The sequence below is a fragment of the Bombina bombina genome, chromosome 5, assembly GCF_027579735.1.
Source record: "Bombina bombina isolate aBomBom1 chromosome 5, aBomBom1.pri, whole genome shotgun sequence".
NCBI classification, from domain to species: Eukaryota; Metazoa; Chordata; class Amphibia; order Anura; family Bombinatoridae; genus Bombina; species Bombina bombina.
The window spans coordinates 464,153,242-464,171,748 of NC_069503.1; the positions used below are offsets into that span (position 1 = coordinate 464,153,242).

The 18,507-nt window shown below is 42.6% G+C and overlaps 1 protein-coding gene across 5 annotated transcripts in view; it reads right to left on the reverse strand.

Moving 5' to 3' along the window:
• Nucleotides 1-18,507, reverse strand: part of TRAK1 (trafficking kinesin protein 1) — a 353,264-nt gene that overhangs the window by 118,183 nt on the left and 216,574 nt on the right. The gene's annotated exons all lie outside the window — the stretch shown is intronic.

The window sequence follows — 18,507 nt, forward strand, 5'->3', positions numbered from 1 at the left end:
ATTGCCTTGTCACTTCACTCAATTACACATATTGAATAACAGTTGAATAATACAATACAAATGTAATAAGTAAATGGATAGATAGATAGATAGATAGATAGAGATATACAGTACTGTGCAAAAGTCTTAGACCACCATTGTTTCAGCAAACTTTTAATGACCATCCATAGGGGTATACCTGTATTTATTTTTAGGTCTCTTTATTAGGATACAAACAGAAAATATGTACACAATATATTATAAAAAAAAACACAATTTTCACAACAAAATGGCTTCTTCAGGCAAAAGTCAGTAATTAGTGCGACCTCCCTTAGCACTAAGCACATGTTCAACTCTTTTGGGGAGACTGTCCTGATGTTTTCTGAAGTAATCTTCTGGTATATTATAGCATATTATACCAGGCTTCTTTCAGCACTTCCCAGAGTTCTTCTTTAGATTTAGGTTGTATTTTATTTATTTCTCTGTCCAGGTGATCCCATACTGTCTCTATAATATTCAGGTCAGGACTCTGTGGAGGCCAGTCCATGACTCTGTGTTTTATCAGCTGTTTTTCTCTCCAAATATAATTTTGCTGCATTAGCAATGTGCTTGGGATCATTATGCTGAAATAAAAAATATTCCCAATCCGGCAGTTTCCAGAAGGAATGGCATGATGAATTAAAACCTGTCTGTACTTTTCAGCATTCATGATCCCATCAATTCGGACAATATCGCTAACACCGCTGGCAGAAACGCAGCCCAAAACCAGGAGAGACCCTCCACCATGATTCACTGAAAGTCACAAGCACTAATTTACATCTATCTCCAACTCTTCTTTTCACATATTGTCAACGATTGCACCCAAAAATGTCAAACTTGGATTCCTCAATACTCTTTTCTACCGATCTTCATTCCAATCTTTGTGAGCTTTAGCATATCTTAGCCTTTTCACCCTGTTCCTCTTCCAAAAAGAAAATTTATGCTTACCTGATAAATGTATTTCTTTTTAGACACGATGAGTCCACGGATTTCATCCTTACTTGTGGGATATTCACCTCCTGGTCAGCAGGAGGAGGCAAAGTGCACCACAGCAGAGCTGCTATATATAGCTTCTCCCTTCCCTCCCACGCCAGTCATTCGACCGAAGTTAGGAAGAGAAAGGAAAAGCCAAGGTGCAGAGGTGTCTGAAGTTTACAAAAATGAATAACCTGTCTCCAAGAACAGGGCGGGCCGTGGACTCATCGTGTCTAAAAATAAATAAATTTATCAGGTAAGCATAAATTTTCTTTTCTTTTTAAAGACACGATGAGTCCACAGATTTCATCCTTACTTGTGGGATACAATACCAAAGCTAGAGTACATTGATGATAAGGGAGGGACAAGACAGGTAACCCAAACGGAAGGCAACACTGCTTGAAGAACCGCCCTCCCAAAAACAGCCTCAGCTGAGGCAAAAGTAACGAATTTGTAAAATATAGAAAAAAAGTGAAGAGGAGACCAGGTTGCAGCCTTGCAAATCTGTTCTACAGAAACCTCATTTTTGAATGCCCATGAGGAAGCAACAGCCCTAGTGGAATGAACCGTAACTCTTTCAGGAGGCTGCTGTCCAGCAGTCTCATATGCAAAACAGATGATACTCTTCAGCCAAAAAGGAGGATAGGTAGCCGTAGCTTTCTGACCCTTACGTTTTCCAGAGAAAACAACAAACAAAAAAGACGACTGACGAAAATCCACAGTCGCTTGTAAAAAAAAAAATTCAAAGCACGGACCACGTCCAAATTGTGCAAAAGACATTTCTTTTGGGAAAAAGGATTAGGACACAGGGAAGGAACAACAATCTCTTGGTTAATGTTCCTTCTTGAAACAACCTTAGGAAGGAACCCTAGGTTAGTACGTAAAACTACCTTATCTGAATGAAAAATAAGATAAGGAGAAATGTATTATAATGCCGAAAGATCAGAAACTCTTCGAGCTGAAGAAATGGCAACAAAAAATAAAACCTTCCAAGATAATAACTTAATATCTAAGGAATGCATAGGCTCAAACGGAACCCCTTGAAGAACTTTAAGAACGAAATTCAGACTCCATGGAGGAGCAATTGGTTAAAACACAGGCTTGATTCTAACCAAAGCCTCAAAAAGAATGAACATCTGGTACATCCGCCAGACGTTTGAGTAACAAAATAGATAAGGCAGAGATCTGACCCTTTAGGGAACTTGCCGATAAACCCTTCTCCAATCCTTTTTGGAGAAAAGACAAAATACTGGAGAATCCTAACTCTACTCCATGAGTAGCCCTTGGATTCACCCCAATAAAGATATTTACGCCATATCTTATGGAAAATCTTTCTAGTCACAGGTTTACGAACCTAGATCATGGTCTCTATGACCGAATCAGAAAACCCCTGCTTGGAGAGGAATAAGCGTTCAATCTCCAAGCAGTCAGCTTCAGAGAAACTAGATTTGGGTGAAGGAAGGGCCCTTGAATGAGAAGGTCCTTCCTCAAAGGAAGCCTCCAAGGTGGCAGGAACATGTCCACCAGATCTGCATACCAAATCCTGCGAGGCCACGCAGCAGCAATGAGGATTACTGATGCCCTCTCCTGTTTGATTCTGGCAATGACTCGAGGAAGAAGCGCAAACGGAGGGAAAAAAAGGTATGCAAGATTGAAGAACCAAGGAACTGCGAGAGCATCTATCAGTTCTGCCTGGGGATGCCTGGACCTCGACCCATATCTGGGGAACTTGGCATTTTCACGAGACGCCATGAGATCAAACTCCGGCCAACCCCATTTGTGAATCAGGTTGGAAAACCTTTCCAGATGGAGTTCCCACTCTCCTGGATGAAAAATCTGTCTGCTCAGAAAGTCCTCCTCCCAGTAGACCACCCCTGGGATATGGATCGCTGAGAGATGACAAGAATGAGCCTTCGCCCACTGGATTATCTTGGCTACCTCGGTCATTGCTAAGGAACTCCTCGTTCCGCCTTGATTATTGATGTAAACCACTGTCGTTATGTTGTCCTTCTGGAATCTGATGAACTGGGCTGAAGCCAAATGAGGCCAGGCCAGAAGAGCATTGAAGATCGCTCTCAGTTCTAGGATGTTTATAGAAAGGACAGATTCCGCCGGAGTCCACACTCCCTGAGCCTTCAGAGGACCCCAGACAGCTCCCCACCCTAGAAGGCTGGCATCTGCTGCCACAATCACCCAAGATGGCCTGCGAAAGCATGTTCCCCGGGATAGATGTTCCAGGGACAACCACCATTGAAGTGAATCCCTTGTCTCCTGCTCCAGGGTTATTCAAGGAAACAAGTCTGTATAATCTCCATTCCACTGCCTGAACATGTTTAACTGCAAAGATCTGAGATGGAACCAAACAGACGGAATGATGTCCAATGCCATCACCATCAGCCCGATTACCTCCATGCACTGAACCACTGAAGGCCGAGAAGTGGACTGAAGGACTATACAAGTATTGATAATCTTTGATTTCCTGACCTCTGTCACAAAAAACTTAATTGTTATGAAAACTATTATGGTTCCCAAACTGGAAGAAGCACTTCCAGCCTCTGGGAGGAAAGCTTTTGATCTCAAACCCAAGCCTGAGCGAAGACAGAAAATCTGTCCCTTACAAGATCCGACCCCGGATCAGGGCCATGTCCTTCATGCTGTCTTTGATTCAACAGCAGGCTATGATTCTTTTTTTTTTTAAAAAAACTTTAAATTTTCAAAAGAGATTACTTCCATCAAGCCAGGTCCCAACAGGGTCCTTTCCTGGTAAGGAATCACTAAAAGCTTAAACTTAGAGCATATATCCATAGAACAAAGCAATAACCATAAAGCTCTGTGAGTTGGAACAGAGCAACCTATTTTTATAAGTTGAAGGGAAGAATTTGAAATAAAGGAATTAGCCAATTTGAAAGCTTTTATCCCATCCCGGAGTTTATCCAGGAAGTTTCTGACTTAGTAGCATCAGACAACGCATCAAACCAATCTGCCATCGCACTAGTGACGGTAATCAAGTACACACCTGGTTGCCATTGTAAGCCCAGGTGTACATCCCCCAAACAAATCTCCCTGCCGGCTGCCATCTCAGTAAATTCACCAAACATGTGAAACACATTTAAGAATGGTACTGATCTTAGCAAGGCAACATAAATCTAACTGTCGGCTGAGAATTTTAAACATAAGCCGTAGGGAGCAGGGACACCGTTATGAACAGGGACATGTAACAATCCTGTATAACCCGTCTATACTAAAACAGGATAACCCTTCCTGTCAGTTCCCAAGACTAACAATATAAACCATTGGAAACATGAACAAACAACATTATGTTAAAACACATTATACCTAAATAGGTTAAGCCTGCCTGTCGGCTTCCAATTTCAGCAAAACAAGCCGTTAGACGCAGGGATATGCAACATATCATGTATAAAACCCTCAAAAAAATCCTATATAACTCCTAAATAGTGAAATAGAATAACCCTCCCTGTCGGCTGTTAATCTAGTTATAAGCCGCTGGGAGTCATACAGAAGGAAGAGATGACATTTTGATTCTGAATAACAGAACTGCCTTTTAATAACTTATCCCTATCCTAGGGATAAAATTACCTATTGTCCATGAATATATATCCATATATAGAGTGCCAAATCTTTTCTGTGTACATACCAAACCTGTATAACTCCAGAAAATAAAACTTAGCACCTACCTTAGAAGCAAGGCGTCTCACCCGGCTTGTGAAGTCCTCCTCCTCACATTGGCCTGTGGAAACAAAAAAGTACTGAGCATTTTCTCCCTCAGACTTTTACAAACAGGGCAGCATAACATCTATGAGAGGCGCAGTGAGAATTATGTCCCACAAGTTAACATTGCTTTAAAGTCACCAAAAGCTCTACTGTAGAGACTGATATGGACTACGGCTACACCCTAGAACAAAGCAGTACTCTCTGGCACTACTTTAAAAATAATAAACTCTTGATTGAAGAATCTAATCTAACACCTCACTTTACCTCTTCCTATCACTAACGTAGGCAAAGAGAATGACTGGAGTGGGAGGGAAGGGAGGAGCTATATATAGCAGCTCTGCTGTGGTGCTCTTTGCCTCCTCCTGCTGACCAGGAGGTGAATATCCCACAAGTAAGGATGAAATCCGTGGACTCATCGTGTCTTTAAAAAGAAAAGTGGTTTCTTGGCTGCTACCCTTCCACAAAGACTATTCCTGATCAAGCTTCTTCGGACTGTAGAAGGGTCAACTTGGCATCCCGATAAAGCTGCCAGATGCTGAGAAACTTCTCATTAGATTTTGAAAGTTTTCTTTGTCTTCCAGTACTTGTTTTGTCCTTGACCTCTCCTGATTCTTCAAATTATTTGAATACCACATCTTGAGTATCCAGTTTGTTTGCTGATTTCCCTTTGAAAGTGGCCTTGCTGATACAAGAGTATGATTTTATGTCTGTCATTCTGTAAGCTTTGGCCTTTTGAATGGAATGATGCGATTGAAAGTTGGTTTTATTAGCAAGCTTTCAATCAATTAAACTCATACCACATGTGTATGTAACGCTCAAGCATGTCTTGCACCAACCTGGTGTAATAGACCTTTTTCACTGCAGTCACTTTGACATGTAATAGTAGGACGAGGTGTTGGCAATGATAATTAGGGTTCCTGCTATTGCTCAAGTGTAAGTCAAACTAAATATTTGCCACTTTAGCCTATAGAAGCTGTTTGTTCTGATTTGTTTTTCTGTTTTTTAATGCTGCATACAAATATCTTGTATTTTCTGGTTGTATTCCAATAAAAAGAGACAAGAAATAATTACACATGGTCATTATACCATTGCTAAAACAAATCTAATGGTGACCTAAGACTTTTGCACAGTAACCCTGTTTGGGATATATATATATACAGTATATATATATATATATATATATATATATATATATATATATAACTCTCACTTTCCAAATCCTGATGCCAGGGTGCCAGCAGGTAAATATACACGGTAAAGGAAGGCACTCACTGGTCTTTACTTCAAAAAAACTTTAATAAGCGTGACGTTTCGGGGACACAGTCTGAGGAAGGGGAGTGTGTCTCCGAAACGTCACGCTTATTAAAGTTTTTTTGAAGTAAAGACCAGTGAGTGCCTTCCTTTACCGTGTATATATATATATATATATATATATATATATATATATATATATACATATACACACATATATACACATACACACACATTTGCATACATACACATTTATATATGACTACTATATTCTAATTGTGTATATATATATATATATATATATATGTGTGTGTGTGAAAAGAATAGAGAGAGAGAGAGAGAGAGAGAGAGAGAGAGAGAAACACACACGTAAACAATTTATGCAACATACAAATATTTTACTTATTCTGCAAGTGTTGGCTTACAATATTTTTGTAACATTATTAACCCTTTTAAATATAAACACTCTTCACTATTTTCAAACATGATAAAAGTATAGGGTTTTTGTGTATCAGCAGGCAGCTGATGTTAGATTCTTTAGTAAAATTTTGCCATTTTATTAAATGTGTATGTCCTGCAATGTGGGACAATACGTGATCTTGTGTCACTCGAGATAAAAAAAAAGAACTAGTAAGTCAATCTGGAGGAGACATACAGGGTATGCTCCAATCACAGATCATATCTGTATCTGCAGCAGAATGAGTCTACTAAAAGGAGTGCACTTTTGACTATGGGTATACTTTTTTTTAAAGATGCTAACACATTGTATAAATAAATAAATAAAAACATAATTTATGCTTACCTGATAAATTCCTTTCTCCTGTAGTGTGGTCAGTCCACGGGTCATCATTACTTCTGGGATATTAACTCCTCCCCAACAGGAAGTGCAAGAGGATCACCCAGCAGAGCTGCTATATAGCTCCTCCCCTCTACGTCACACCCAGTCATTCGACCAAGAACCAACGAGAAAGGAGAAGCTAAAGGGTGCAGTGGTGACTGGAGTATAATTTAAAAATTTAGACCTGCCATAAAAAAACAGGGCGGGCCGTGGACTGACCACACTACAGGAGAAAGGAATTTATCAGGTAAGCATAAATTATGTTTTCTCCTGTTAAGTGTGGTCAGTCCACGGGTCATCATTACTTCTGGGATACCAATACCAAAGCTAAAGTACACGGATGACGGGAGGGACAGGCAGGATCTTTATACGGAAGGAACCACTGCCTGAAGAACCTTTCTCCCAAAAATAGCCTCCGAAGAAGCAAAAGTGTCAAATTTGTAAAAAAAAAATTTGGAAAAAGTATGAAGCGAAGACCAAGTTGCAGCCTTGCAAATCTGTTCAACAGAGGCCTCATTCTTAAAGGCCCAAGTGGAAGCCACAGCTCTAGTGGAATGAGCTGTAATTCTTTCAGGAGGCTGCTGTCCAGCAGTCTCATAAGCTAAACGTATTATGCTACGAAGCCAAAAAGAGAGAGAGGTAGCAGAAGCTTTTTGACCTCTCCTCTGACCAGAATAAACGACAAACAGGGAAGACGTTTGTCGAAAATCTTTAGTTGCCTGTAAATAAAATTTTAGGGCACGAACTACATCCAGATTGTGCAGAAGTCGTTCCTTCTTTGAAGAAGGATTTGGACACAAGGATGGAACAACAATCTCTTGATTGATATTCCTGTTAGTGACTACCTTAGGTAAGAACCCAGGTTTAGTACGCAGAACTACCTTATCCGAGTGAAAAATCAGATAAGGAGAATCACAATGTAAGGCTGATAACTCAGAGACTCTTCGAGCCGAGGAAATAGCCATTAAAAACAGAACCTTCCAAGATAACAATTTTATATCAATGGAATGAAGGGGTTCAAACGGAACGCCCTGTAAAACGTTAAGAACAAGGTTTAAACTCCATGGCGGAGCAACAGTTTTAAACACAGGCTTAATCCTGGCCAAAGCCTGACAAAAAGCCTGAACGTCTGGAACTTCTGACAGACGTTTGTGTAACAGAATGGACAGAGCTGAGATCTGTCCCTTTAAGGAACTAGCGGATAAACCCTTTTCTAAACCTTCTTGTAGAAAAGACAATATCCTAGGAATCCTAACCTTACTCCAAGAGTAACCTTTGGATTCGCACCAATATAGGTATTTACGCCATATTTTATGGTAAATCTTTCTGGTAACAGGCTTCCTAGCCTGGATTAAGGTATCAATTACTGACTCAGAAAATCCACGTTTTGATAAAATCAAACGTTCAATCTCCAGGCAGTCAGCTTCAGAGAAATTAGATTTTGATGTTTGAAGGGACCCTGAATCAGAAGGTCCTGTCTCAGAGGCAGAGACCAAGGTGGACATGATGACATGTCCACTAGATCTGCATACCAGGTCCTGCGTGGCCACGCAGGCGCTATTAGAATCACTGATGCTCTCTCCTGTTTGATCCTGGCAATCAATCGAGGAAGCATCGGGAAGGGTGGAAACACATAAGCCCTCCCGAAGGTCCAAGGTGCTGTCAAAGCATCTACCAGGGCCGCTCCCGGATCCCTGGATCTGGACCGGTAACGAGGAAGCTTGGCGTTCTGTCGAGACGCCATGAGATCTATTTCTGGTTTGCCCCAACGTCGAAGTATTTGGGCAAAGACCTCCGGATGAAGTTCCCATTCCCCCGGATGAAAAGTCTGACGACTTAGGAAATCCGCCTCCCAGTTCTCCACTCCCGGAATGTGGATTGCTGATAGGTGGCAAGAGTGAGACTCTGCCCAGCGAATTATCTTTGATACTTCCATCATCGCTAGGGAGCTTCTTGTCCCTCCTTGATGGTTGATGTAAGCTACAGTCGTGATGTTGTCCGACTGAAATCTGATGAACCGAGTTGTTAACTGGGGCCAAGCCAGAAGGGCATTGAGAACTGCTCTCAATTCCAGAATGTTTATTGGCAGGAGACTCTCCTCCTGAGTCCATGATCCCTGAGCCTTCAGGGAATTCCAGACAGCGCCCCAACCTAGCAGGCTGGCGTCTGTTGTTACAATCGTCCAATCTGGCCTGCTGAATGGCATCCCCCTGGACAGATGTGGCCGAGAAAGCCACCACAGAAGAGAATTTCTGGTCTCTTGATCCAGATTCAGAGTAGGGGACAAATCTGAGTAATCCCCATTCCACTGACTTAGCATGCACAATTGTAGCGGTCTGAGGTGTAGGCGTGCAAAGGGTACTATGTCCATTGCCGCTACCATTAAGCCGATCACCTCCATGCATTGAGCCACTGACGGGTGTTGAATGGAATGAAGGACACGGCAAGCGTTTTGAAGTTTTGTTAACCTGTCTTCTGTCAGGTAAATCTTCATTTCTACAGAATCTATAAGAGTCCCCAAGAAGGGAACTCTTGTGAGTGGAAAGAGAGAACTCTTCTTTTCGTTTACCTTCCACCCATGCGATCTTAGAAATGCCAGTACTAACTCTGTATGAGACTTGGCAGTTTGAAAGCTTGAAGCTTGTATCAGAATGTCGTCTAGGTATGGAGCTACCGAAATTCCTTGCGGTCGTAGCACCGCCAGAAGAGCCCCCAGAACCTTTGTGAAGATTCTTGGAGCCGTAGCCAACCCGAATGGAAGAGCTACAAACTGGTAATGCCTGTCTAGGAAGGCAAACCTTAGGTACCGGTAATGATCTCTGTGAATCGGTATGTGAAGGTAAGCATCCTTTAAATCCACTGTGGTCATGTACTGACCCTTTTGGATCATGGGTAGAATTGTCCGAATAGTTTCCATTTTGAACGATGGAACTCTTAGGAATTTGTTTAGGATCTTTAAATCCAAGATTGGTCTGAAGGTTCCTTCTTTCTTGGGAACCACAAACAGATTTGAGTAAAACCCCTGTCTGTGTTCCGACCGCGGAACCGGATGGATCACTCCCATTAGTAACAGATCTTGTACACAGCGTAGAAACGCCTCTTTCTTTATTTGGTTTGTTGACAACCTTGACAGATGGAATCTCCCCTTTGGGGGAGAGGATTTGAAGTCCAGAAGATATCCCTGAGATATGATCTCTAACGCCCAGGGATCCTGGACATCTCTTGCCCAAGCCTGGGCGAAGAGAGAAAGTCTGCCCCCCACTAGATCCGTTCCCGGATCGGGGGCCCTCAATTCATGCTGTCTTAGGGGCAGCAGCAGGTTTTCTGGCCTGCTTGCCCTTGTTCCAGGACTGGTTAGGTCTCCAGCCTTGTCTGTAGCGAGCAACAGCTCCTTCCTGCTTTGGTGCAGAGGAAGTTGATGCTGCTCCTGCCTTGAAATTACGAAAAGAACGAAAATTAGACTGTCTAGCCCTAGGTTTGGCTCTGTCTTGAGGCAGGGCATGGCCTTTACCTCCTGTAATGTCAGCGATAATTTCTTTCAAACCGGGCCCGAATAAGGTCTGCCCTTTGAAAGGTATGTTAAGTAACTTAGATTTAGAAGTAACGTCAGCTGACCAGGATTTTAGCCACAGTGCTCTGCGTGCCTGAATGGCGAATCTGGAATTCTTAGCCGTAAGTTTAGTTAAATGTACTACGGCATCTGAAACAAATTAATTAGCTAGCTTAAGTGTTTTAAGCCTGTTTGAAATCTCTTCGATAGTAATTGAGTCAAGAGTCTCTTCCAGGGACTCGGACCAAAAAGCGGCCGCGGCCGTGACAGACGCAATACATGCAAGGGGTTGCAATATAAAACCTTGTTGAACAAACATTTTCATAAGGTAACCCTCTAATTTGTTATCCATTGGATCTGAAAAGGCACAGCTATCCTCCACCGGGATAGTGGTACGCTTAGCCAGAGTAGAAACCGCTCCCTCCACCTTAGGGATCGTCTGCCATAAGTCCCGTGTGGTGGCATCTATTGGGAACATTTTTCTAAATACAGGAGGGGGGGAAAACAGAATTTATGTTTACCTGATAAATTACTTTCTCCAACGGTGTGTCCGGTCCACGGCGTCATCCTTACTTGTGGGATATTCTCTTCCCCAACAGGAAATGGCAAAGAGCCCAGCAAAGCTGGTCACATGATCCCTCCTAGGCTCCGCCTTCCCCAGTCATTCGACCGACGTAAAGGAGGAATATTTGCATAGGAGAAATCATATGATACCGTGGTGACTGTAGTTAAAGAAAATAAATTATCAGACCTGATTAAAAAACCAGGGCGGGCCGTGGACCGGACACACCGTTGGAGAAAGTAATTTATCAGGTAAAAATAAATTCTGTTTTCTCCAACATAGGTGTGTCCGGTCCACGGCGTCATCCTTACTTGTGGGAACCAATACCAAAGCTTTAGGACACGGATGAAGGGAGGGAGCAAATCAGGTCACCTAGATGGAAGGCACCACGGTTTGCAAAACCTTTCTCCCAAAAATAGCCTCAGAAGAAGCAAAAGTATCAAATTTGTAAAATTTAGTAAAAGTGTGCAGTGAAGACCAAGTCGCTGCCTTACATATCTGATCAACAGAAGCCTCGTTCTTGAAGGCCCATGTGGAAGCCACAGCCCTAGTGGAATGAGCTGTGATTCTTTCAGGAGGCTGCCGTCCGGCAGTCTCGTAAGCCAATCTGATGATGCTTTTAATCCAAAAAGAGAGAGAGGTAGAAGTTGCTTTTTGACCTCTCCTTTTACCAGAATAAACAACAAACAAGGAAGATGTTTGTCTAAAATCCTTTGTAGCATCTAAATAGAATTTTACAGCACAAACTACATCCAAATTGTGCAACAAACGTTCCTTCTTTGAAACTGGATTCGGACACAAAGAAGGCACGACTATCTCCTGGTTAATGTTTTTGTTAGAAACAACTTTCGGAAGAAAACCAGGTTTAGTACGCAGAACCACCTTATCTGCATGGAACACCAGATAAGGAGGAGAACACTGCAGAGCAGATAATTCTGAAACTCTTCTAGCAGAAGAAATTGCAACCAAAAACAAAACTTTCCAAGATAATAACTTAATATCAACGGAATGTAAGGGTTCAAACGGAACCCCCTGAAGAACTGAAAGAACTAAATTGAGACTCCAAGGAGGAGTCAAAGGTTTGTAAACAGGCTTGATTCTAACCAGAGCCTGAACAAAGGCTTGAACATCTGGCACAGCTGCCAGCTTTTTGTGAAGTAACACAGACAAGGCAGAAATCTGTCCTTTCAAAGAACTTGCAGATAATCCTTTCTCCAAACCTTCTTGAAGAAAGGATAGAATCTTAGGAATTTTTATCTTGTCCCAAGGGAATCCTTTAGATTCACACCAACAGATATATTTTTTCCATATTTTGTGGTAGATTTTTCTAGTTACAGGCTTTCTGGCCTGAACAAGAGTATCAATGACAGAATCTGAGAACCCTCGCTTTGATAAGATCAAGCGTTCAATCTCCAAGCAGTCAGTTGGAGTGAGACCAGATTCGGATGTTCGAACGGACCTTGAACAAGAAGGTCTCGTCTCAAAGGTAGCTTCCATGGTGGAGCCGATGACATATTCACCAGGTCTGCATACCAAGTCCTGCGTGGCCACGCAGGAGCTATCAAGATCACCGATGCCCTCTCCTGATTGATCCTGGCTACCAGCCTGGGGATGAGAGGAAACGGCGGGAATACATAAGCTAGTTTGAAGGTCCAAGGTGCTACTAGTGCATCTACTAGAGTCGCCTTGGGATCCCTGGATCTGGACCCGTAGCAAGGAACCTTGAAGTTCTGACGAGAGGCCATCAGATCCATGTCTGGAATGCCCCACAATTGAGTGATTTGGGCAAAGATTTCCGGATGGAGTTCCCACTCCCCCGGATGAAATGTCTGACGACTCAGAAAATCCGCTTCCCAGTTTTCCACTCCTGGAATGTGGATTGCAGACAAGTGGCAGGAGTGAGTCTCCGCCCATTGAATGATTTTGGTCACTTCTTCCATCGCCAGGGAACTCCTTGTTCCCCCCTGATGGTTGATGTACGCAACAGTCGTCATGTTGTCTGATTGAAACCGTATGAACTTGGTCTTTGCTAGCTGAGGCCAAGCCTTGAGAGCATTGAATATCGCTCTCAGTTCCAGAATATTTATCGGGAGAATAGATTCTTCCCGAGACCAAAGACCCTGCGCTTTCAGGGGTCCCCAGACCGCGCCCCAGCCCACCAGACTGGCGTCGGTCGTGACAATGACCCACTCTGGTCTGCGGAAGCTCATCCCCTGTGACAGGTTGTCCAGGGACAGCCACCAACTGAGTGAATCTCTGGTCCTCTGATCTACTTGTATCGTCGGAGACAAGTCTGTATAGTCCCCATTCCACTGACTGAGCATGCACAGTTGTAATGGTCTTAGATGAATTCGCGCAAAAGGAACTATGTCCATTGCCGCTACCATCAAACCTATTACTTCCATGCACTGCGCTATGGAAGGAAGAGGAACAGAATGAAGAATTTGACAAGAGTTTAGAAGTTTTGATTTTCTGGCCTCTGTCAGAAAAATCCTCATTTCTAAGGAGTCTATTATTGTTCCCAAGAAGGGAACCCTTGTTGACGGAGATAGAGAACTTTTTTCTACGTTCACTTTCCACCCGTGAGATCTGAGAAAGGCCAGGACAATGTCCGTGTGAGCCTTTGCTTGTGGAAGGGACGACGCTTGAATCAGTATGTCGTCCAAGTAAGGTACTACTGCAATGCCCCTTGGTCTTAGCACCGCTAGAAGGGACCCTAGTACCTTTGTGAAAATTCTTGGAGCAGTGGCTAATCCGAACGGGAGTGCCACAAACTGGTAATGCTTGTCCAGAAATGCGAACCTTAGGAACCGATGATGTTCCTTGTGGATAGGAATATGTAGATACGCATCCTTTAAATCCACCGTGGTCATGAATTGGCCTTCCTGGATGGAAGGAAGAATTGTTCGAATGGTTTCCATTTTGAACGATGGAACCTTGAGAAACTTGTTTAGGATCTTGAGATCTAAGATTGGTCTGAATGTTCCCTCTTTTTTGGGAACAACGAACAGATTGGAGTAGAACCCCATCCCTAGTTCTCCTAATGGAACAGGATGAATCACTCCCATTTTTAACAGGTCTTCTACACAATGTAAGAATGCCTGTCTTTTTATGTGGTCTGAAGACAATTGAGACCTGTGGAACCTCCCCCTTGGGGGAAGCCCCTTGAATTCCAGAAGATAACCTTGGGAGACTATTTCTAGCGCCCAAGGTTCCAGAACATCTCTTGCCCAAGCCTGAGCGAAGAGAGAGAGTCTGCCCCCCACCAGATCCGGTCCCGGATCGGGGGCCAACATCTCATGCTGTCTTGGTAGCAGTGGCAGGTTTCTTGGCCTGCTTACCTTTGTTCCAGCCTTGCATTGGCCTCCAGGCTGGCCTGGCTTGAGAAGTATTACCCACTTGCTTAGAGGACGTAGCACTTGGGGCTGGTCCGTTTCTGCGAAAGGGACGAAAATTAGGTTTATTTTTGGCCTTGAAAGACCTATCCTGAGGAAGGGCGTGGCCCTTGCCCCCAGTGATATCGGAAATAATCTCTTTCAAGTCAGGGCCAAACAGCGTTTTCCCCTTGAAAGGAATGTTAAGCAATTTGTTCTTGGAAGACGCATCCGCTGACCAAGATTTTAGCCAAAGCGCTCTGCGCGCCACAATAGCAAAACCAGAATTTTTCGCCGCTAACCTAGCCAATTGCAAAGTGGCGTCTAGGGTGAAAGAATTAGCCAATTTGAGAGCATGAATTCTGTCCATAATCTCCTCATAAGAAGAATCTTTATTGAGCGCCTTTTCTAGTTCATCGAACCAGAAACACGCTGCTGTAGTGACAGGAACAATGCATGAAATTGGTTGTAGAAGGTAACCTTGCTGAACAAACATCTTTTTAAGCAAACCCTCTAATTTTTTATCCATAGGATCTTTGAAAGCACAACTATCTTCTATGGGTATAGTGGTGCGTTTGTTTAGAGTAGAAACCGCCCCCTCGACCTTGGGGACTGTCTGCCATAAGTCCTTTCTGGGGTCGACCATAGGAAACAATTTCTTAAATATGGGGGGAGGGACGAAAGGTATACCGGGCCTTTCCCATTCTTTATTTACAATGTCCGCCACCCGCTTGGGTATAGGAAAAGCTTCGGGAGGCCCCGGGACCTCTAGGAACTTGTCCATTTTACATAATTTCTCTGGAATGACCAAATTCTCACAATCATCCAGAGTAGATAACACCTCCTTAAGCAGAGCGCGGAGATGTTCCAATTTAAATTTAAATGTAATCACATCAGGTTCAGCTTGATGAGAAATTTTCCCTGAATCTGAAATTTCTCCCTCAGACAAAACCTCCCTGGCCCCCTCAGACTGGTGTAGGGGCACTTCAGAACCAATATCATCAGCGTCCTCATGCTCTTCAGTATTTTCTAAAACAGAGCAGTCGCGCTTTCGCTGATAAGTGGGCATTTTGGCTAAAATGTTTTTGATAGAATTATCCATTACAGCCGTTAATTGTTGCATAGTAAGGAGTATTGGCGCACTAGATGTACTAGGGGCCTCCTGTGTGGGCAAGACTGGTGTAGACGAAGGAGGGGATGATGCAGTACCATGCTTACTCCCCTCACTTGAGGAATCATCTTGGGCATCATTTTCTCTAAATTTTGTGTCACATAAATCACATCTATTTAAATGAGAAGGAACCTTGGCTTCCCCACATACAGAACACAGTCTATCTGGTAGTTCAGACATGTTAAACAGGCATAAACTTGATAACAAAGTACAAAAAACGTTTTAAAATAAAACCGTTACTGTCACTTTAAATTTTAAACTGAACACACTTTATTACTGCAAATGTGAAAAAGTATGAAGGAATTGTTCAAAATTCACCAAAATTTCACCACAGTGTCTTAAAGCCTTAAAAGTATTGCACACCAAATTTGGAAGCTTTAACCCTTAAAATAACGGAACCGGAGCCGTTTTTATATTTAACCCCTTTACAGTCCCTGGTATCTGCTTTGCTGAGACCCAACCAAGCCCAAAGGGGAATACGATACCAAATGACGCCTTCAGAAAGTCTTTTCTATGTATCAGAGCTCCTCACACATGCATCTGCATGTCATGCTTCCCAAAAACAAGTGCGCAATAGAGGCGCGAAAATGAGACTCTGCCTATGATTAGGGAAAGCCCCTAGAGAATAAGGTGTCCAATACAGTGCCTGCCGGTTATTTTACATAATTCCCAAGATTAAAATAATTCCTCAAGGCTATGAAGTATAAAATATGCTTATATATAAATCGTTTTAGCCCAGAAAATGTCTACAGTCTTAAAAGCCCTTGTGAAGCCCTTTTTTTCTTTATGTAATAAAAATGGCTTACCGGATCCCATAGGGAAAATGACAGCTTCCAGCATTACATCGTCTTGTTAGAAATGTGTCATACCTCAAGCAGCAAAAGTCTGCTCACTGTTTCCCCCAACTGAAGTTAATTCCTCTCAACAGTCCTGTGTGGAAACAGCCATCGATTTTAGTAACGGTTGCTAAAATCATTTTCCTCTTACAAACAGAAATCTTCATCTCTTTTCTGTTTCAGAGTAAATAGTACATACCAGCACTATTTTAAAATAACAAACTCTTGATTGAATAATAAAAACTACAGTTAAACACCAAAAAACTCTAAGCCATCTCCGTGGAGATGTTGCCTGTACAACGGCAAAGAGAATCACTGGGGAAGGCGGAGCCTAGGAGGGATCATGTGACCAGCTTTGCTGGGCTCTTTGCCATTTCCTGTTGGGGAAGAGAATATCCCACAAGTAAGGATGACGCCGTGGACCGGACACACCTATGTTGGAGAAAAGGGTACACCGGGCCTATCCCACTCCTTAGTAATTATCTCTGTAAGCCTCTTAGGTATAGGAAATACGTCAGTACTCGCCGGTACCGCATAGTACCTATCCAGCCTACATAATTTCTCTGGGATTGCAACGGTGTTACAATCATTCAGAGCCGCTAATACCTCCCCTAGTAGAACGCGGAGGTTTTCAAGCTTAAACTTAAAATTAGAAATGTCTGAATCCACTCTATTGGGATCAGAACCGTCACCTGCAGATTGAAGCTCTCCGTCCTCATGTTCCGCATACTGTGACCCAGTATCTGACATGGCCCTAGTATTATCAGCGCACTCTGTTCTCACCCCAGAGTGGTCACGCTTCCCTCTAAGTTCTGGTAATTTAGACAAAACTTCAGTCATAACATTAGCCATGTCCTGCAATGTGATTTGTAATGGCCGCCCTGAAGTACCCGGCGTTACCATATCACGCACCTCCCGAGCGGGAGATGCAGGTACTGACACGTGAGGGGAGTTAGTCGGCATAACTTTCCTCTCGTTGTCTGGTGAATGATGTTCAATTTGTACAGATTGACTTTTATTTAAAGTAGCATCAATGCAATTAGTACATAAGTTTCTATTGGGCTCCACTTTGGCTTTAGCACATATAGCACAGAGATATTCCTCTGAGTCAGACATGTTAAACACACTAGCAATTAAACCAGCAACTTGGAAATACTTTTCAATTTAATTTTCAAATAGTATGAAAAAAACGTACTGTGCCTTTAAGAAGCACAGAAAGTTATGACAGTTGAGTAACAATAAAAAGGATAAACTATAAAATCAAATTCTTTCCGGTAAAAATACAAATTTAGCAAAGGATTGCCCCCATTAGCAATGGATAACTAACCCTTAAATAGCAGAAAAAATGTACAGAATATAACGTTTTTTATCACAGTCAAAGCACAATCTCACAGGTCTGCTGTGAGTGATTACCTCCCTCAAAATAACTTTTGAAGACCCTTGAGCTCTGTAGAGACGAACCGGATCATGCAGGGAAGAAAAACAGACTTGTGACTGAATTTCTGATGCGTAGTAAAAGCGCCAAATTAAGCCCCTCCCCCTCACACACAACAGTGAGGGAGATCAGTAAACTGTCATAAATTAAATAAAATGCCCGCCAAGTGGATAAAAATAGTGCCCAAAACAATTTTTCACCCAGTACCTCAGAAAATTAAACGATTTAACATGCCAGCAAAACGTTTAACATCAAATAAATAAATTGTCACAGAAAGCCTGCTGCTAGCCGTTCTCACTGCAAGATAGGCTAAAGTTTTATTCATACAGTATCATTCCAGTGAAGTGCCATTCCCCAGAATACTGAAGTGAAAATATACATACATGACAGCCTGATACCAGTTGCTACTACTGCATTTAAGGCTGAACTTACTTTATATAGGTATTTGCAGTATTTTCTAGTCAATTCCATTCTCAGAAAATAATATGCTGCTACATACCTCTATGCAGGTGAACCTGCCCGCTGTCCCCTGATCTGAAGTTTACCTCACTCCTCAGATGGCCGAGAACAGCAACATGATCTTAACTACTCCGGTTAAAATCATACAGAAACTCAGGTAGATTCTTCTTCAAATTCTCCCTGAGAAGGAACAACACACTCCGGTGCTGTTTTAAAATAACAAACTTTTGCTTGAAGATATAAAAACTAAGTATAATCACCACAGTCCTCTCACACATCCTATCAGTTGGGTGCAAGAGAATGACT